The sequence below is a fragment of the Trachemys scripta genome, chromosome 4 (assembly GCF_013100865.1).
Source record: "Trachemys scripta elegans isolate TJP31775 chromosome 4, CAS_Tse_1.0, whole genome shotgun sequence".
NCBI classification, from domain to species: Eukaryota; Metazoa; Chordata; order Testudines; family Emydidae; genus Trachemys; species Trachemys scripta.
In genome coordinates, this window is record NC_048301.1 from 88,511,106 (window position 1) to 88,533,976 (window position 22,871).

Here is a 22,871-nt window from a genome sequence, read left to right on the forward strand (position 1 = left end):
TGATTTACTTATCCCTGATACTTAATTTGGTTTATGGTAGGAACATGTGCTGTGTGTTGGAGGAGTATAAATCAGAAAAATGACTGTATTGCCTCAATGGTAAAGTAAGAGGTCACTCTGTTTTTTCAGACTAAGGGGCAGACTCCCTTCTGTATCCAGTTTGTGCTGGATGCACCAGAATAGGGTAGCTGTCAGGGAACCCATTTCTGCTCCTTGATTCTCTGCCTAACCCCTGCCCTGGCATGAAGTACAGTCTAGGGGCTGCTCTAATGTGTACCTGCTGAGTATTGTCCCTTACGGGCCGTACACTGCTTGAGGGTAGCTAGAGACATCACACTCCAATCACTTCCCCTTTCTGCTCCATCCAACCCTGATATAGCCCTGGCTGGGATATCCTCGGCAGGGGACTTTAATGATGCAAAAGGGACACTTCGGAGTGAAGAATATGCCTCTAAAAAGGTAAGTATTGATGGAATTCAGCTCATCATTTGGTGAATTGCTGGTTTTTAAATTTTCGTTGGTAATAACAACATTTGAATTCAGGGAAGAGCAATGTGAGCCATAGAAATATCAATGGAACTCTTCTCCCCACCCCCCCTTTCTTTTCCCTTTCCTTTGGTGGCATTGATAGTTGTTTTCCTTCTGCAGGAAAAAAACCTGCCACTTTTTGCAATGCAAGTGTAGTGCAGGTGAACCTCATGAATAATGAAGAAGGTATGAAAATGAATGCTATCCGGGAATATTTAAATTGGTGCCAAAAAGCTTGTGGCCTAGTACTGAGCATTAAACCCAGACTATAAATCTTTATGGAGATTCTTGTGCTTCCCCTCCTAAAAACGCAAAACATGACTTAAAATAGCTTTTTATAATATCCTGGCTAAATGCACAGACAATATGAGCTCAGCCAAGTAAAACACTGTACTAAAATAACATTAAAGATGTGACTTAAATACATAAGAGCAAGGAACTCAGGCACCAGTTGAATTTAAGGGCAAGTGAGGTCATTTGCGGTGCTTCTTGTCACATTTATTAGAATGAAATATGAGATTGTTACAACCTGAGCTGGGGAAAAAGTCCAAAATAGTTTAATGAAAAAAATTAAAAAATTGAACTTCTGTTCCTTTGGAAAGTTCATTGGAACCTGAATTATTATTTTTTTTTTTTCAAATGTTTAATCAGAAACATTATTGAAATGGTTATCAAAAATATTCAATTAACAAAAAATCTGGTGTATTGCTAAATGAGAATTTGTCCATTAATAAAAAAACATTTTGATTTATTTTTAATGCTTTCACAGTTAATGATATTATGTGTTTTCAGAGGGGGGTTCATCTAGACTTTTGTTTAAAAGGTCTATGAAATGTTAAAATAAATTTTCTTTGTCAAATATTTAATTTTCTAGACATTGTCAGAGGAGATTTGTGCTGTTTATTTCCATATTTATGTATTTAACCCATCCAGATTTAAAGCACTTTACAAACATTAACTAATGTATCCTCACGATAACCCTGTGAGATTACTGTTGTTACTGATACAGTAACTCAGATGTGCAAAGTGAGCTAAATTTTCAAAAATAACTAATGATTCTGAATGCCTCAGTTTCTGAGTGTCCAACTTGAGACACTTTAATGGGGTCTGATTTTCAGAAAGTGCTGTTGTTCTGCCCTCTGAAAATCAGGTCTGTTTATGAGGTCTCAAGTTGAGAGCCTAGATATTTAGGCATCCAAAATCACCAGTTTTTTTTAGAATCATAGGATTTCAGGCCAGAAGATACCACCTGTACCTCCTATATATCACAGGCCACCAACACCCATACACTAAATCCAACAACCAAAATTAAACTATAGTATTACAGCCCACAGGAGACCAGACTATTTTGTGCCACAGGCAGAGAACAGGAGGACCAAGGTGCACCAGTGCCTGAGGTCCAAGCAATGGCAGGGAATTGATTAACTGAGATATACCCAGATAATCCTGGCAGGTGACTTGACCGACGTGCTTCAGAGGAAGGCAAAAACCCCAACGTCACTGTCAATCTGACCTGGGGAAAGTTCCTTCCTGACCCCACATATGGTTATCAGTTAGACCCTGAGCACAAATCAGCGAGCCAAACACTTCAGAAAGCAAATGCTCAGTATCACCTCAGAGCACTGGCCCATACCATCCTGTGTGTCATGACCCCTGGGTCTTGAACTCTGGTCAGCTGGCTTCTTGGGGGTGGGGGCAGGAGGTGTCATCAGATTCCAATCCTCCACTTGATAGCTTGCTGGCATCAGTTAGAACTGGGACTCCGTTGAAGTCCAACTCAGATGGGAAGCTCCACCCTTGATCCTGATTAGTGGAAAACTGGAGCTTCTGATTGTCCCACTCCCTTTACTTAAGCCAGAAGGAGGACCAAGAACAGAAATACGAACTATCAGGGGCTGGGACATAGGTGGCTCGGCCTAGTGGTTAGTTGTTGCGTAGGGACCTGATGCTCTGCTAATCATCAGGCTCGGCTAACTATGTCCTGGCCCTGACACAATGTCCCATCTTTGGCCATGGCCATCCTTGATGCTCTTTCCCTGCAGAATAGAGTATTCTCTCAATTTTTACTGCCAAAGAAGCAGACTCAGAGAAGTGAGTGACTTACCCAATGTCACGAAAGACATCTGTGGAAGAGCAAGGATAAGAATTTAGGAGTTCCTGAGTCCTAGTGGTGTGCTCAGTCCAGGACCATACACTTTGTTACTCCAGGGACAAGGAATGGAAGGGTAGCACATGCTTTTGTTTACATCTCCAAGTGTGACTGTCGCTCTTTGACTGGCTTTGACCTTGTCAGATTGTAATTGTCAGATTGTAATATGCAATGCAAAGCAGTCAGAAGCAAATAGTGTCTCTTCTGCAGCTTAAAAATGCGTGTCACTTGTCAGCTTGCAATAGTATTGATCCAGCTTTGAACATTGCACTAGGGTTTAAAAATATTTTGGAGCTGAATATGCTATTCATAGATATGAAAAACTAGTAGCAGTGGTTAGGGGTAGATTTAGGGTAAGCATATGTGGTTCAATACTGAAACAGTGTGCTGGCTTGGTGAATGTTTCTTGGTCCACACACAGCCAGCCCACGTAATGTGTGGCTTCTCCCATATAGGAAGGACTCCTGGCTCAGGAAGTAATACTGGCTGTGATTCAGCAACCATCCCTACTTAGCAAAGTACATAGAATTTAATGGGACCCAAGCACTTGTTTAAAGTTAAGTAATTTGATGAATAGGGATGGACTTAAGCATGTGCGTAGGTGTCGAACTGGGGCCTCTGAGAGGAAGTTAAAGGATGTGTCTGTTTTTCCTGCCTTTTAGAGAGGGGAACGATGAATGCAACAACAAAGACAAGCAGTAGTGGGGTGAGCTGCCTGTGTACTGCCTTCCAGCAATAAACAGAGATTCTTTTGTTTAATGGGCATGTGCCTGCTGTTATTTTTCTGGTGATTGTGCATGTTTGTGTTAGCCCACCAAAGAGCAGACACAAGGTCATGTAACAACATTCAAGACTCCACACACATCTTTGTCAGTATGTTTAAACCATAGATTGCAAAGTTCATACTTGAAACTAGCCTATTGTACTGTTATGCCACCCCTTAGAAAAGACATTTTTCCCAAATTGTTTTGGATTTGTAATGTAATTAAACATTCCCCAATGACTAGACCAAACCCCTTTCATGTGTGGATTTGGATCCAGGCTTCCAGGCAATCCATGTTCATATGTACACCCACTATTTAGCCCTACTACTCTGCTTAATACTGAATCTCTGAAGAATTGAGTTTTTAATGGACAGGGCAGTTTCATAACCCAATACCATAATCTGCACTCTACAATTAATTAAATATGCCTCAATAGCCAAAACTACCATTCACCTATTTTCACCATTCTCCTGTGAAAGAGTGATTCTCCCATCTGAAATAATGTGACAGACTGGCACAAACCAAATATTCTTGATGGGTTAAGTTCCTCTTGCTGTGTGCAAACTGAACACAGATGTGAATTATAGGAAGTTGGCCAGTTTTTCTGTCAACCTTGGCAGACCATTTGTGGAAAGGCTTACGGTAGCTGGCAATTTTGGGGACTGTTAAAAAGATCAGCCATACTTTTACTACAGAAATGTGTATAATAGTATCCTTAATTGGATTTTTTTTTCAACTTTTACTTTTAACATGGAAAAGTGTCTTGTATAATTTTAACCTGTGGGTTACCTTGTTTACAGTAAAAATGATATTTTGTATTATATTCTATCAAAGATAAACATGATTTTTCTACAAGTGATTGAGAAGAAAAAGAATAGAATTGAAATGTAAACCAGCAAACAACAGTGAGAAATATGCTGCACAGTTTAATGGCATTTAAATCACAATAAAATTAAGTCTTGGGTATAGATTTGCAAGGCAGCAAAAAACTCTATAGAAATTAGATCTACACACTTCTGGCTGCATACAGTAATAGATCTGCATCTCTTTAACAATTCCTTTGATTTTGTAATGGCAATAGTATGAGTTTAGAGGTGGTATTCTGTTTTCGTTGAAGGAATTATTGGGAATGAAATGGGTTGAAGGTGACCATGGCAAATGTTCTTTGTAGAAATAAGCAAAGTCTTTATAATCAATAAACAGCACTTAGTTTAAACCACTAATAATCTACATACGTTTTTCAGGAATTACAAGTTTGTTACGCTTTGGTAAGATGTTGGAACAAATTGTGGCTAAGCCTGTCAGCACACTACACCACAGGCTTGATTTTTTCCTCTGATTTTCGTAATGGAATCTACATCAACACTGAAATGTTTAAATGAAAGAGAAACACATCTGTAATGAAAAATATAGCTCTCAGCTTGTCTGGTCTTTACAACGAAATAATGTCTCTTGTGAGCTAGTGACTCAAAGGGTAGAAGAAAGGAGCACTCTCAAGTAGAAATCATAAATACACTGAACTATTGTATTTCCAGAGAACACATGTTCTAAACACATCTACATAGTATTTTAGATTTGTGTGTGTGTATATTACTGTGCTGGCACAGCAATGTATGGGACTCCAAACAAAACTTTGAAGTGCTCACCCTTTGCCATCAATTCAATACTGTCCCCCCTCCCCCTAAAATTCATCACTGCTCTCCCTTCCCATTTAACTTTTGGTGGTGGCAGAGTCAGCTCTTCAAAGCTACATGGCTGCAGAATCCAGCTCAGATCTTCCCTAGCCTGAGGGCCCTTAGCTCTTCAAGAGGAAGGGGGTGGGTGGGTGGGATACGGCAACAATCTATAAATATTTTCAAGGGTATAAACACCAAGAAAGGAGAGAAATTATTTATCACAGTGCATGGGGCTATAACTAATGAGATGAAATTTTAAAAAGGGAAAACATAGGCTGAATGTCAAGAAAAGCTCTTTGACATTGTTATGTATGAAGACTGGGAAGCCCTCTCCTAAGGGAACGAGTGGAACATTTAAAACTAGACTGCACAAAAGGGCAGAAAATGTTCTGTAGGGAGCAATCCTGCCCTAGCAGGACAATGGACTGGATGACCTAGTGTCTCTTCCATGTCCAGTTTCTATGATTCACAGCCTCCTGAGAGCAGTGGCCACCTCAGCTCTTGCCTGGGCTGAGTCTTCTTAGGTCTTTATAACCTTTCAGATTTATAACCCAACTTCTCCTCACTGGATCAAGTCTACTCATTTCCTCACAGCCTAGTGGCTCTTCCATTTCTGGGGCTGAGAGGCTTCCTATAGTGCTGGGCCTTTATGAACTGCAGAGGTGAGATTTATGCCTATTACTCTCCTTCCTGATTATACAGGATAGAACTTAATGGAGTGTCTAAGATATTGCTCCAGCAACACCTAGCATTTGAATTTTATTATTGTAATGTTTTTGTATGGACCTGGGGCTGAATTCTGCAATTGTTACTTATGTGAATAGCCCTCACTCATGTAAGCAGTCCCATTGAAATCAATGAGGTTACTTGCATAAGAAAAGGTAGAGCAGGCCATTACCTAGAAATCAAATCATTTGAACAGATGTCATTTTTATGCCATGAAAAAATTTAGTGTCAGAATGTAGGGAAACATTTAATGTCCATCTCTTTAATTTTGTTTTTTCATTGTTGAAGAAACCAAAATGGTAAATTGAATCTGATTTCAATTAAATTTTGCATCCATCTTGATCTTGGTTATTACAAGATAACAAAAAACGTAGAAGATGAACTTTTTTCACTTATGTACCAAATGTATTTAAAGATAAATGTTCTTGCAAGTCTCCTTATATTGCTATTGCATATAATGGAACAATATGAGCTCCCTCTTGTGGCCATAATAACACCTCAAATCCCCCTAGTCGTTAATCCAAGTCTGTTTAGCTAAGTGGATAAAGTATCTGTCTTTTGTTTTAAAGGTTTCTTGTCTGACTCCTGGAATCCTTTAAAGAATAACTTCCTGATGTCTCAGAGCATTGATAGAAAAAAAGATTTCCATAAAGCAGCACAAAAAAGGAAAAAAGCAAAAAGACTGAGGGTCACACCTAACAACAAAGTAAAGCTGCTGTAATTGAATCGTGTTCAGTAGCCTGAACAGCCATGCCAAATACATAAGTGAAGAGTGCTTAGTCTAATAAAATAAGACACGTTTCTTGGCCACAAACATCAAGAACAGAAACATGTTTTCATTAAGAAGGAAAGAATAATTAAACAACTTCTGGGCTGACAGACACTGCAAAATATGCCCTAATTTTAGTCACTTAATAAAGGCTCAGGAAATTCTTAGAAAACTGTGGAGAAAAACAATCTGCCTACACAAAAATAATACTCAGGAAGTGATAACTTAGTCATTATTTTACAGGTTTGTGGACCAGAGTGTAAGTATAATTGATGATTGTTTACCCAGATTACCTTTTCCTACTATTCATGAATCAGGTATATACCAGTATAATGACACTGAATTTGCTCTTTAAGGAATTAATTTCATGTGCATCCTAACCAAAGTTTACAAAATAACTTAGAAAACTAGAAAGGCAGCCCCAGAAATGTTACCTCTGGATTGCCAACATGCTTTCCATGCTGTGAAAGGAAACCATGTTGCCAGTTATATCGCACCTAATGCTTCACAGTTCTTATGCTTCATAGACCTACTTAAAATAATACATGAATGAATGCAGGAATGGTCTAGATAATACTTAATCCTGCCATGAATGCAGGGGACTGGACTAGATGACCTCTCAGTCCCATGATTCTATGAATTAAAATAATACATGAAAGCTGTGAAATTACTGTGGTATTCTACACCTGTAATTTTAAATGGATGTCTTATTTAGGGTGAAGTCATGTTTTTTTCTATCAACTGAGGGACAAAACTGTCAAGGAATCATATTGTTCTGCTCTGACCAATACAGGTAATTCTTTGATGGCTATTGACATACATTGGCCATTGTTATTGTGAGAGCTTGAAATGTGTACTCTGGACAGTCATTTATACTTACACTGACTAAACATTGTGGTAAATATCCGGTAGCAGTTTTTGCATCATGTTACCACAGAAATTGTAAAGAAACCTCTTTATTTGTGTTACTTTCACCCCAGAGAGAGCAAGCAAAATTCTATAACACACTCAGTCCAACTGGGAAGCGTGCATTGTAAAATAACATCAAGAAAGAACAAGACATGGAAATAAAATTTCATAACTATAGGTAGGGTTACCAGATAGCAACTGTGAAAAAACGGGACAGGGGGTAGGGAGTAATAGGTATCTGGTCACCCTAATTATAGGACTAAGATACATGCCTCAGCAACACTGCCCCATTTGAGATCTGAAATGGGTGACCCATTAGGACCATACTATGCTTTGAACCAATTGACAAGCCTTCTGTGGTTTGACACACTTATACATGAGAATTAAGGATCTAAGAGAAATCCCCAAAATATCCTGATTTGAAGAGAGGGAGTGAAAGCACACAGTTCAGAGTAGTCGACTATAGTCTTGGCCATATTTAGATCAAAAATGCAAGGGTTTTGTAGCATGGCTCTAAAATGGCTTCTATGACAAGTGTGAACCAGTATTTCATTTTAAGTCAGGAAACCATTCTGGTCATACCTTCCAAACTTCCACACAATGATGGAAAGACTGAGAGTGCCATGCAGCTGATGGCGCTAACTATGTGGACATTTGGAACAGTTGTGAATATTCTTCACAAGAGGAGAATTTCTATAGAGATAGTCCACAGTCAGCAGCTGAAAATTCCTCCATTGGGGATAAAGGAGTATAAAATGTGGATAAAGGACAAAGCCTGTTCTGGATTACAATTAAAGAACTTCTTTAAAATTTTAAATGGTAGAAATGTTCTCTCCCTCAAACTATTTAACCTTTTTAGTTATTTGGATCACTTAATCTGAAAGAGATCTTCTGATGAACCAATGTGTGCTGTTGAGTGCAGAAGAAAAATCTTTAACAGTTTCCCTGGAATAAAGTGATATTAGAGTTAATCTGTAGCGATCTGTATTTGTCTTGATGACCTACTTGATTGGATAATTGCAAGCATTTTGGTTTTCCTAGATTCTAGCAGCTTTAACAATATGTAGCTACTTAATTTTATCATATTTATTTGCCCTGCTTCTCTATTTGTTCTTTTGCTTCATTCCCTATATTTTTCATTTCTTCTTATTTCACGTAGTTGTTTTAGTCTTTCTTTCTCTTGCTCTTACTTCCTCAACTACTGCACCACATGAAGCCAGTGAAAACCTCTTTAGCTGCATAGAGTTGCTTAGCAATGTCATGCATCTCTTGGTATCTCCCTTGGAGGCATGGTAGCCTGGTCTTTCTACAAAGATTGCTATATTATTATTTTCCTATATGTTCAATGTTCCCCTAATATTCATGATAAGAGATGATGTGGCCTGAGGTTACATTTTTATCTGTTATAACATAATTAGACCATACTGTGTCTTCTTACCAAAGCCATCAAGATTTCGTGTTTAAAAGGTCAACAGCTTTTATTTCATATTTCAAAGAAGCACCTTACATTGTGCTTAATATGTAGAGTGCTGAGACTGAAAGAAAAGGAACTTGAAAAGATTTTCTCCTTTTGTTATATCATTCAAAATAGACATTTGACAGTGAAAAAATTCCATGAATCATAGAAGTTAGAGATAGAAATAGTTCACCTGTGTCCCTACACAGTGCATGATTATTCACTGAAACATATTTTCTAGTGCTGTGTCCAGACTAGCTTTAACTATCTCATGTAATAGGATTTACACTTCTTACATTGAGTCTATACAGGGTCTAAAATGTTATAATTTGTTGTTTGTATTATGATAGCAAATAGAGACTTCAACTGAGATTAGAACCCCATTGAGCTAGGCACTGTATAAACAGGAAGAGACAATCTCTGCCCTGTAGTGCTTACAACTTAAATAGATAAGACAAGAGTAAGGGTATACATTATTCTCATTTGACACATGAGAAACTGAGACACTGAAAGAGTCAGTGACTTACCCAAGGTCACACTGCATATCTCTAATAGAGCTGGGAATTGAACTCAGCTCTCCTGGGTCCCAGTCCAGAGAATTAACCACAAGATTTCTCTTGACCAGCAGGCTTTAGGTTTCACTGTTAGGCATTTTTTTCTGAGCTTTGTCTAAAATTTACATTTTTCAAATTTCATTCCATCACTCTTTACTATGCCCCTTGTACCATGCTAAATAACTGTACATACACCATTGAAAAAATTCTTATTCTGTCCCCCACTCCCCTCAACCCTACTCATTCATTAGCCACACTGTACTTATAAATTATTTTTGCTTTTCCTCTGAGGCCAGTCCCGCTGGCTCCTTTTTTACACTTACTTGACAGGTTTAAGTTTTAAAATATAGTAATATTTGTTTTAATCTGGTGCCTAGAATGGGAAAATCTATTAAGTATCCGGATTGAGAGTCTCCATGCGTCTGAAGAAGTGGGTTTTTTACCCATGAACGCTTATGCCCAAATAAATCTGTTAGTCTTTAAGGTGCCACCGGACTCCTCGTTGTTTTTCCCAAAGTAATAAAATCCCAACCTCAATATTTGTGCCAAGTTTCCTTTTTATCCTAGATGTGCTGTTAGTACATCCCTCTGCTCTGTATCCTTGCACTGTGAACAGGCATGGTATTGAAATATACAAACATTCTACTCTCTGAGGTACTTGGGGACTTGATTGACTTCAGTGGGATTTTAGGTTGCTCAGCACTTCTCCGAGTAGAGTGTTTTGAGAGCAAAAATCTCTCTCCTTATTTAGGTATCCTGCCTACTCACAAGAATGGAGAAGACAGGAAAAGAGAAGGGAATAGTGCTGTCAGACAGATAAGTAACTATAAACTAAAGCAGAGCTGATTGCCATAAATTAGACCTATTTGTGTTTTTCAATTAAAAAAAAGATTAGAAAATATTTGAGATATATACTTTTCTATTAAACCATGCAAAATTGGGTAAAACGTAGAATGGTAGTATTCATTAAGAGCCCAGTCTTGTAAGGTACTGAGCATCCTCAACTCTGACTGAAATCAATGGGAGTTGAGGACTTTCAGTCAGCTGCTCTTTCAGGATTGGGACCTTTACAATGGTTTTGCTCTCATTTCATAATAAGACTGCTCACTTCAACTGACAACAGGTCCCCAATGTGAAAGTCACTTGACCACATTTTTTGGCAAGTAGTGGTAGTTTGTCATTCACATGCACAACATGGTAGTAGTGCTACAAGATATTGTAAGTGACACCTGCAGCAAGTTATTTGTAGTGGGCACAGTATTAATCATTTCAAAACCTTCAAGCTCAGTGAGAAGTCTTAAGAAGAACTTTTCAATTGGCACTTGTTATTTTTGCTTGGAAAGCTGTCATTAATAAATGAAATAATTTATTTTTTTTCCCTTCCAACAAGGACTTTGCTCTCAAAGGGGTCAGACTTTCAGAATTACAAGAAATAGACATTAATATATGTTGCCCCTTTGCCCGGCATGTCTTTCCTACGCAAACTCCCTCCTTGTCTTTACAACCTTCTGCAAACCCCACCTTTTCCCGCAGTGTCTCTACATGTTACAAAATCCACAAAATAAAATAATAAGAATTATGACTAGGTCCACATTTTACAAATGAAAGGTTTTTCATTTACTAAAACCTAGTAACCAAAAATGGTTTTCAGTAGATGAAAAATTTTGATAAGCATTTTTCATTTAAAAAGAGACAAAATATTGTGAAAAACAAACAAAAAAAGATTCATTTCGGTTACTTCAAAATGAAAATGTTGACATTTCAACATTTTTCCAAATGTAGGTTTTCATTTTTTGGTGAGCTGTAGTAACAATAAAAAGAAACCAACAATACATACTAGAAACAATTCACATCGGCATTCTCCTAACCTTATTTTACATACTCCATCCTTTACTTTTCCTTGCCTTATGCAACTACCCCCACCACGCTGAGGTGATCATTGTAAAATATTTTGGGAGCCTTTATAACAAAAGGGGTTCTATTCATGTAAGACAATCCATTATTAAATACTCCTTATCAACATGGGATAATACATCTATCCTCACTCACCCAACCAACACGGTATTTTCTGATTTAACATTGAGGTAACAGGAGAGAAAAATGGCAGCAGATTTCAATATGTTAGCAGCAGCAAGAATGCTAACAGCTCACTATTTAGGGGAGAAATAGAAGCCAATGTCTTCAGGCTCAGACATCTGTCTCGTATGATTTGCCAAGAAATGCTGTAACTATGAGTTCTAGTAACATTAATGAACATAACATAGCTGTTATTGAAGAGAAGTGATCATTCTAAAAGGTTAAAGAAAACAGTGCACAGTATATTTCTTGTCTATTCTGTGATATTCTTCCAGATGCATAGACACTAGATTGTATCTTGGCTTGCAATTTCATTAAACTCTCTTGTAATTACCCTTATTAATTAATTTAATCACTATTTGTTACATTAAGACCTGATGATGCTGTAATGATTGTGTGCTATACATCCTATTTGTCTGTAGCAAACTGCCCAGAGATAATTAGTTCTGTCAGGCACACTTACCAGCCACTGATGCAAACTTTTATACTACAGCACACTTGTTTGTTGTTCAGTCAGCTTTATCCAAGCCTATGTTGCCCTCCAGCTAGCAATGAATCAGTAACTTAACACAACTGTTGTACCAACTGTGAAAGTTAATCAAGGAAACAATTGTTTTATCCTACTTTAATTCCTCATATTCTTTATTCTATTTTCCCTTCTGTGGTAGTGACTCTTCAGTATAGGATGATACCAAAACAACTGCATTGCAAAGCACGGCTGCCCAGAGGGAGGCAGCAAGTGGGGCAATTTGCCCTAGGCCCCCACGAGAATATAGTATTCTATAGTATTGCAACTTTTTTATGGAAGGGGCCCCCGAAATTGCTTTGCCCCAGGCCCTCTGAATCCTCTGGGCAGCCCTGTTGCAAAGTCCTATAGAGTCAAGCCATTGAACTGGAAAAATGCACCAATTAAAAACAAATAAATATTAACCATGTCTATAGACTTTTTTTAGAACTTCTAGTCTTCAAGCTTTCCTCTTTACTATACTCTCAGTTCCTTGTTCAGTGCCTTAAATGCAATGCAAGTAAGCAACTCATATTTGTTCAGTGAAGTATATTGGATCTAGATATACTCTTACCATGTTGCCCTTTTTCTCTATAGCTCTCTATATAATCTACTTAGTGCAGTCAGTCCATATATCAAATGTTGCTCCTCATAATCCTTTGAGTCTGCCATGGTAGGTTAATTAGACATTGAAGGTAAATGCATTGACTCTGGTTCTTTATCCTCTTTTTATTTGCCCAAGCACACTTCTGGCTCAAAAAAACCTCATAATAGTAAAGGCAGCAAATGACTAAATCTATATTAAGGGTTTCTAAATTGATCAATCTGTATTTATAAAATGCTAATAATTAATTATTTTTAGTTAGGCCATAGATACTGAGGCAGCAGCAACTCCAGGCAGCAAATCCTACTGGAAATATTTTCCCCCCATGCAGCAATCTGTTATGTTATATTTGTCACTGAGTTTTTAATATATCTAGATCCTCTGTATATCACCGTTCTGGCCCACAGGAGTCGGGATCCAGGATGTGGCAGACATTGCAACACCTAGGTTAACATCCTGCTGGCCTCCCTGAAGTCAATGGGGGTTTAGAAGTGGGACTAGGATTTCACATCTAGAGACTGAAGCATGTATTTCACTTCTGTCAATGTGCGACATTAAAAAATAAGTTACACTGTATGAAAAATCTTTATTAAGACCAACAAGACAGGAAATTAACTCTAAGGCCTAATCTACACAGAAAAGTGTTTTTTGTTTTATTTTGAGGGGGGGGCAGGGGTTGGATTTTCTTCTTCTTCTTCTTTTTTTGGTATAAGTAGGGCCCTACCAAATTCACGGCCTTTAAAAATACGTCATGGACCATGAAATCTGGTCTCCCCCCTGTGATATCTGGTCTTTTGTGTGCTTTTACCCTATATTATACAGATTTCACAGGGGAGGCCAGCATTTCTCAAATTGGGGGTCCTGCCCAAAAGGAAGTTGCAAGGGGGGGTCATAAAGTTATTTTAGGGGGGTTGCGGTATTGCCATCCTTACTTCTGCACTGCCTTCAGAGCTTGGCGGCCAGAGAGCGGCAACTGTTGGCTGGGCACCTAGCACTGAAGGCAGCCCCCAGCCAGCACCAGCACAGTAGTAAAGGTGGCAATACCGTACCATGCCACCCTTACTTCTGTGCTGCTGCTGGTGGCGGCTCTGTCTTCAGAGCTGGGCTCCTGGCCAGCAGCAGCCGCTCTCCATCTGCCCAGCATTAAAGGCAGTGCCGCCGCCGGCAGCAGCACAGAAGTAAGGGTAGCAGTACCACAACCCCCCCCCTACAATAACCTTGCAACTCCCCCACAACTCCTTTTTGGGTCAGGAACCCCTACAATTACAACAACGTGAAGTTTCAGGTTTAAATAGCTGAAATCATTAAATTTACTATTTTTAAAATCCTATCACCATGAAATTTATCAAAATGGACCATGAATTTGGTAGGGCCCTAGGTATAACCTAAGGTATGGATTTAAAGCAATATATAGTTATATCCAAGTGCACATTCTTATCCTGCTAAAAGTTGGCCTTTTTTGGGGGAAGGGAGGTGTCATGGTGCTCAATAAAGCCACTCCTATATTGGAATAAGCATCCACATGGTAGAGGTTAGAACTAGGTGAATAATTACATCACGGTAAGTCATAAACCCTGTCTATGTAAACAAAGTCTAACATTACAACGTATGGAGACCAATAGACATAAGGAATTAGTACCAAGAATTAGTATAGAGAGCATAAAGTAACCAATCCCCTACTTAAAAGCCAGAGGTAGCAGTCCACATGAGAGAGACAGGCTGGTCTTGTGGTTAAGGCACTGGCTTTGGTCTTGAAAGATGTTGGTTTAGTTCCTGGCTCTGCTACAAACTTCCTATGTTGTCTTGATCTAGTATCTCAGGGCAGGTCTATACTTAAAACGCTGCAGTGGCGCAGCTGCAGTGCTGTAGCTTTTCAGGGAAGAAGCTACTATGCCAACAGTTGGCTTTGTTAATCCACCTCAGTGAGTGGCAGTAGCTATGTAGACAAGAGAAGCCCTCCCATTGACACAGCGCTGTCTACATCGAGGGTGAGGTTGGTATAATTCCGTTGCTCAGCGGTGTACAGATATAGTGTTTATATATACAGATATAGTGTAGAAACTGGCCTCAGTAACTTAGTTCCCCATCGATAAAATGAAGAAAATAATATTTCCTTCCTCCCATGCTTTGTCTGTCTTAACTAGTCAGCGTTTGTCTCTTATTATGTGTTTGTACAGCGCCAAGCACAGTGGGGCCCTGCTCTCAGTAGAGAGAATAACAATAGAATAGAATAGAAAGTTGTCCAGATTGTTATTTTGTTAATTTGTTATAGAAAATATTGTAACCAGAACATACAAGAATACAGATTTATATACATCTATGCGTAGACATGTGATTTGGCAAGAACAAAATGATAATGATTTGTGTAATGACCAGGAAAAAGAAACTGTATGATATGTTGGTGATACTATTTGGTTTATAGGAAAAATGCAATAAGTTGAAAGTGTTTTATTTTGTGGTGTATTTTATCCAGCAAGATATTTTCTTGTTGTTTTAGAGGCCTGCTCCTAGTAGGCAGGGTATTCCATACTCACCAATATAATTAAATCACATTTAAGCAGTTTGATTATGCAAAGAAATATAGTAGACTGGGTCTCGCCAAGAGTCTTCCCAGTTAGCTCAACTCAGCTCACACAATGAAGTTCTTTCTCTTTCACCCAATCAGCAGACCAAAGTTTGGTGTCAGACATCTGATTAACAGAGAAAATGCCTGTTGAATCATTTGATTGTTATTTCAATAAGAATAAAGGGGACCATAAAATACAGCATGAATAATTCAGATAACGGACTATCCTGAGTCATTTTTGGAATATGTGATTTTTTTCCCCCTTCAGAATTGTACTTTTCTTTCAAATGCCTGCATGATAAAAATACATTTTTGTAGCTGCAGAATCTCCTTCCTCTTTGACTGTTAATTTTATAATGCAGAAGTGTCACAAATCTTGAAAATAGGAAGAGGGACAAAAATAAATCAGAGTTTTCCTTACCAGAGAGAATAGAAGTAGAGTGTGAAAATAAACTGACTTGTTATTCCAAGGGTAGTCACGACAGCAGAAAAGTGTACTTTCAGCAAAGAGCACAACTAATTTTTAAGAGCATCACTCTGTCACCAAGTGTACACTAAGCACTTAGAGCCGTGTCCTCTCTCTTAATGGGTACGTCTATTCAGCAGCTTGGAAGGGTGTTTCCCAGTGTGGGTAGACAGACACATGCTAGCTTTGCTTGAGCTAGTGTGCTAAAAATAGCAGTGTAGCTGCCGCAGCATGGATGGAGGCTCAGGGCAGCTGCCTGAGTACAAACCCGCTCAACTCCCTGGGTATGTCCTTGGGCAGCTAGCCCAAGATTCTGCCCTTCCCACCCCTGGCTGGCTACATTGCTATTTTCAGCACATCTGTCTACTTGCACAGGGAATCACACCTCCCGCAGCTGCTGTGTAGACATACCCTTTGTGCAGCGCCAAAGCATCTCTACCTGGGAGGTAAGGGTAACAGAACCCTCCCAAAATCTGTTCCATGACTGTACTAGACTTCATGTTTGCTACACACTCCTGTATTAAGGGTGGGGAGGGAGATTTGTGAATCCACGTAGCCTCACTCCAACTCCTTTTTTTTGCATTTACTGTATAAGCCCTATCTGAACCTCTGCAGACAGAACCCCTAGTGTTTCAGTCACAAACTGTGAAGCTGAATGCAATTTAAGTTGAACAAGTGAAACTTCATTAAACCCTGTGGACTGCTCTGTCCATGTGGCTAAGTTGCTTAACTTCCTGTGTTCCCTGTTCCACTGGTGCCTGCCATTAACAGTCCTTCCAGGGAACATTGGCTCTCTGACACCAGATTCACTGATCATGATACATCTTCCCTATTTTACAAACATTTCAATATAAATATTTAAAATAAATAATTGACACCCAGATCCCCACCCTCAGTTCCTTCGGCCAGAGGTTGCCAGCACATGGCCAAGCTGGAGTCCTGTCTTTACCACAGACTCAGCTGGTTATAGCCTTTGAGATAGTTTGGTTTCCTCAACAGGTGACCATGCTGGGAATGACCTTTCTCTGTCTCCCTGTTAACTATCTCTCTGTTGAGTCTCCTTCCTCTTTGTGGGGTTGGCCTTCAGATGGTTCTCAGTCTCTCTGTTCTTGATAATCACTATCTCTGTAGGCTGTCTCTGGGTGTTATGTCTTCTGGCTCACATCTTCTGTTCATTGTCCTCTTGTTCTTGTTGAGCAGTCACTTTGTATGATCTGGGTGTCATTGCACCCCTCATGACGCCTTGGTGTCTCTTTAATGGCAGGATCCATTTCCAGGGCTGGCAGGTCCTTGGATGACCTCTCATACTCTAGTGCCTGCTCTCTCTCTGATTGTTGGCCATCTCCTCTCAGCAGTATCTCCATCCCTCTGGCTGCAAAAGGACTCCCCTCACTGGTTGTAGGGTTTTGATCCTTCATCTCATCTGTAACTGCACTGGACTGTTTTGGCACTCCTGTGATGGGGTATTCCTATATGCCAAAAATGCTAACAAGGGGTCTTAACCAGAGGAAACTGCCCACCTGACACGGGAAAAGGTGAGAGCAGACTTTTCCCATGGCCAGGTGGGCAGCATATGTGGTAACAGAGTCTCTTTCTGCTGGCAATTATTGCATGACGGCAGGTGTCACACACTTCTACCAAGGAGAGGAGTTGTGTATTCATTCCTGACCAGGAAGCACACTCTTGAGGCTGCCTATGACAGCTATCAATGCCCAGGTGTGAGGCATATATTTTTTGCATGACATCCTTATGTAATGAGGTGGGGTGACAGCTCACCTCCTTGAAACAGGAGTCTGTCCTGCACACTCAGCTCATCTTTAATTTGAAAATAGGGTTCTGCTCCTACTGGTATTTGGCTTTTTTTCTTCTGGCCACCCTGCCAGTAGCTCTGTCTTGACCACTTGTAGTTGGATTTCCTGTTCAGTAGCCTCTTGGATTTCCATTAGCTTTGCTGTTGAAACTGGGAGACAGCATATTAATGGATTCAATGTCCTGATCACCTTCCCCCACCTCACTGATGCTGGGTATATATGCCTTGCTCAGGGTGTCAGCTAACACCAGTAATCGTCTGGACAATGTCTGATCTCTGCCTGGTAGCATTGGAGGTGCATCAACGTGCATTGGAATCTCTTTGGTGCATTAAGAAGGGGCTTTGCTATGATTGTCTCTAGGGGTTTGTAGTCTGATTACACTATTACTGGGTGGCCCTAGGTATACTGATTGAATAGTTCCATTCTAAATACCACAGCCAGAAGTTCTTTTCTCTATCTGGGCATACCCCAGCTCAGTCTCTGACAGGGCTCTGGTGGTGTAAGTGACTGCTCCTCCTGCAAAAGAGCTACACCCAATCCTTTCTCCGGTGCATCACTGGAGTGTTGGTGGCTCTCCTGGCTGGTAGTACTTCAGAACAGAAACATCTGTTATTATTTGTTACAGTTTGTCAACTAGTTGTTGTTGAGGGCCTGCCCAGTCCCACTCAATGTCCTGATTTCTGAGCTGACATATGGGTTCCGCCACTGCAGCCAGGTGTAGACAGAAATTGGAACAGAAAGTTTATCATTCCTATGAAACACTTGTAACCCTTTCCAATCCACTGGAGCTGGTACGAGGTCTCTGACTGCTGTTGGAACCTGCTTTCAGTCCCTCTGCTGTGAATAGCTGTCCACTGTATGTCAATTCATGGTGAGTACCATTTTTTCTGAGTTGAGTTTTATGTTCTTGTCCCTGTATCACTGTAGAAAAGCTTGTATTTTTCTGTCATTGTCATTTTCAGCTTCTGTATCATTGCTCTTCTCCTAGAATGAGGATATCATTTGCAATTATTTTCACCCCAGTCAGTCCTTCCAATGTTTGGATGAATCTTCTCTGGAAAACCTCTGGTGCAGGGCTTAGGCGCACTGGCACATACAGCCATCTGTAGTGACCAAATGGTATTGCAAAGTTGTCAGCACTCTGAACTCTTTATCCAGTTCATGTGCCAAAACCCATCCCTCACATGACAGACTGTAAAGTTCTGGCAAGTAGGAAAGTTCTGACTAGGTGTCATGAATCGTGGGCAGCGAATAATGGCATCTTTTAAATGCCTTGTTCAGTGGCTATGGGTCTATGTAGACATGTAATTTGCCTAGTGGCTTCTTTATCACCACTGCTTAGCAGGCTGTACCAGTCTCTATGGGTGTTATGAAACCTCAGCTATGCAGACTTGCGAGTTCCTTGCATAATGGATTATGTTATGCCACTGGAATTTTCCTTCATGGTAAGCACACAGGTTCCACTACAGGGATCTGCTTCCTGTTGCAGCTTTCCTACAAGGCACCAATCCTCTTTGAAAACATCCCTATCTGCTTTACAGTTGTCCCCATTGTGCATGGGACTCCCCCTTTTGCTTCTTGTACTGCAGCTGTACAATTCTGATACTGCACCCTGATTATATCCATAGCTTGCAGGGCTGTAGTCACTAAAAGGGGTCTGTGGTGCTTACCATTCACTACCACAAACTTCAGTTGATATTTTCTGTTGTTTTTTGGTTTAGTTATTATGAGGTCACATTTTCTGAAGGGCTGAATTATGTTCTTATTGTTCATTATTAGATTGCACCTGCACTTTGTAATGGGCGTGTTCACGTCCAGTTCACCTCGAGGAATCACACTGCAGGAGGCCCTGCTAGCCAGATGAAATCACACAGAGCATTTCCCTATTGATGTGGTTGTGTGCATGGCAGATGAAGTTGTCCCTTGTTTCTTTTCCTGTCCTGACAGCCTGAATCTGATATGCTTTTAGACTCAAGGAGTGAGCTGTGAAGTCACCACCGCTGTCTGATGGGCCCTTCTCCTTCTGTACAAGTCTGATTGAATGATTCTGGAAACATTCTCTGCTCTTGCACACATAGGGGAAAAAGTTCAACTTGCTACGTTCCTTGCAAGGTTGTCTTAGTGCAGGGCACTTCTCTTTTACCTGCTCATGCTGTCTTCTGCGGTAAATGCATCTCACGATAGGTACAGAATCCTGGCCACCTGCTCTCCTTTGCTGTTATCTCATTGCATGTACTTCTGGGGGTGTTGGGCCCCCCAAGATTTTCATCCTTTCTCTTGAGGTTTCCGCTGTGCACCCCAAGTCTATGCATCTAATTTGAGATCACTGACATGGAGCAGCTGTTCCAGCAGGTGGTGATCCCAAGTGCCACAGACTCTCCTGTTCCAAATCAGGGAGTATGTCAAATCCCCAAAATTGCATAAAGCAGCCTGGGGTGTGTGGATGGAAGCTCCCTGCAAGTGTGTGTGTGTGTGAGTGTGTGTGTGTGCGCGCATGCGCAGAGGGATGAGAGGGAGGTACTGAGAAAGGGGAAGGAGGAGACAGCCAACTCCAGGCTGAGAAGGAGAGTCCTGGGGGTTTCTATCTAGCCCCGGGCCTGTTCCAACCCCTTCAGGTCCTTCTCCCTGCTCCACTGCTCAATCCCAGTCTCTGCAGCAGCCCCTCTAGCCCCTCTGGTCTCGCTTTCACTTCTGCTCTCCCTCTCCTTCCTGGGTGTGTTTACATGAAGACAGAATCCTCCGTGAAGGGATGCTAGATCTCCACTGTTGGCCCTGTGACCTCTGTAGCAGCCAGTGGGCATAAAGCAGTAACACAGAGGGACTATTCCCTCCCCATTCTGCTTTGGGGAGCAATAGGTCCCCAAGGCTCCTAGGACTGGGGTAAGGCTTGAGGCAGCAGGGAGCTTCAGTGCTGCAGACCTCTCTGCTTTGGTCCCCAATGAGCTTGAGTAACAGTTTCCACTTTTCTGTTGTCGTCTTCTGCAAGGCCAGGTCTATGTACAGTTAAAACTCCTCCTTCTACTGGGACGGGACCACTGCTGGGCTTAGGGTGACCAGACAGCAAATGTGAAAAATCGGGATAGGGTAATAGGAGCCTTATATAAGAAAAAGACCCAAAAATAGGTACTGTCCCTATAAAATTGGGACATCTGGTCACCCTAGCTGGGCTAGGGTTGTGCCTGCAAAATCTAGGGCTTCAGACTGAGTTCCATGGGTCACACTGCCAGCTGCTGCACTGCAGAGAACTCACAGCTCTCATGCTGCCGCCACGTTTCACTCACAAAGAGTGAAGCTGAATGCAGGTTAAATTGAACAAGTGGAACTTTATTAAACCCTGTGCACTGCTCTGTCCATGCGGTTGAACTGCTTCCAGGCCAACTCCCCGAGTTCCCTGTTCCTCCAATGTCCCATCCGTAACAGTCCCTGTAGGGAACATGGGCCCACTGATCATGATATACCCATGAACAAAAGCTCTATGGCACTCGAGGTATTAATCTTCTCCCTCTGTTTTGCCCTTTTGTTCCTGTTTTGCACAGGAACTGCTCTGCCCTTATGGCCCCGTGTGACCATGAATATCAGGGTGGGACCATTAAGATTTTCTGCTGAATGACAGGTTTCAGAGTAGCAGCCGTGTTAGTCTGTATCCGCAAAAAGAATAGGAGTACTTGTGGCACCTTAGAGACTAACATATTTATTTGAGCATAAGCTTTTTGTAGCCCACGAAAGCTTATGCTCAAATAAATTTGTTAGTCTCTAAGGTGCCACAAGTACTCCTGTTCTTTCTGCTGCATGAGCGGAACAGTCTTACGTCAGCAGAGGGCAGCATGATGATTCTGCTCCTCTTCACTGTTCTGCCTTGGCGGGTTATAAGGAAGTGGATAGGAGAAGGCTCTGGCTGGGGCAGTTGGAAGGCTGAAGGCAGCCGCCTGGGAGTTGGTACTGCTCTCTGGTAACTCTTGAAGCCATTGTGTACCTTTCATTTACACGGTCTGTTTCTGCCACCCCTAGTAAAATAATTCTCTGTAATTTGGGCCTTATCTGCATACAAAAGGTATCCCGCTTTAACTATACTGATAAAAATTGCACCCCTAGTGAGATAGCTATATTGGTACAAAAATGGTGTAGACCAGGCCTAACATGAAATGTGTGAATGATCCTGGGGGCTCAAAGGCTAGAACCTGTGCTTGGCGCAAGTACAATAATTGTTTCCAAGTATAAAGAGCAGGCTATCAGACATCAGAAGGAACCGTGTTCCACATAAGAACGGCCATACTGGGTCAGACAAAAGGTCCATCTAGCCCAGGATCCTGTCTTCTGACAGTGGCCAATGCCAGAATAGGGAATGAACAGAGCAAGTAATCATCAAGTGATCCATCCCTTGTCGCCCATTCTCAGCTTCTGGCAAACAGAGGCTAAGGACACCATTCCTGCCCATCCTGTCAGCATTTGCAATAATACTCTGCAGTGGGGTCAACTGCATCTTGGAAACACATAAAGTTAATAATAAGCAGAAATGAGTGAAATAGTTAAGGTATTGGTTGACTTGTTACTTGGTCCTTTCTAATAGTAGAAAAATACCATACCTTCTAATACAGGCTCCTAATATAAGAGTTTGTTTTTCTCTTCTCTTTTTAATTACCAGTCAAAAACCTCTGAGTTTTTATTAGAGTCTACAAGTTATAACTTTTGTTGCAAGCAAGGGAATTTACAACCCACTGAAAAAAGAGGCAAGTCCTAATTTGCAAAAATAACTGCAAAAATCCCCCCCAAAGCTACCAGAAATAGTGAAATAAGGGGGTGCTCAAGTTTTTTTTCTTCTCTTCTTCATTGGATCTATTGATAAAAAGCTCAAAGGTTGCTTACCAGTGACCTCAGTCCTTTTCATATGACCAGGGGATGCAAGCTGGAAGCTAAAGCTTGCCTTTATTCAGTGATCTGTGAATAACCCTCAGTCCCTCAATGACGTGAGAGAAGCCTCCAAAGGGAGACAGTGAGTCAGAGAGAAGGAGGCATAGAGATTGCTTGAACAACCATTAGCACGTCATTGGTAATCCCAGCGACACCTTTCACATCCCTGGCATTTGTCTCAATGCTCTCTACTGAAGGCTGATACTATGTTTTATTTAAGGCTTTCTCACTGCCTTCTGCAGCTGTATCTGTTACTGAAGTCTGACTGATTGCTTTCTGTTATGTTTACAAACATTCTCAGATCTTGTTAGAGGGGTGTATGTGGAATTCCGGGCATGGCTACGTACCCATTCACTGAATGTGAAGGATTTCTGCAATCTTTAAATTATTATAATAAGGAACAG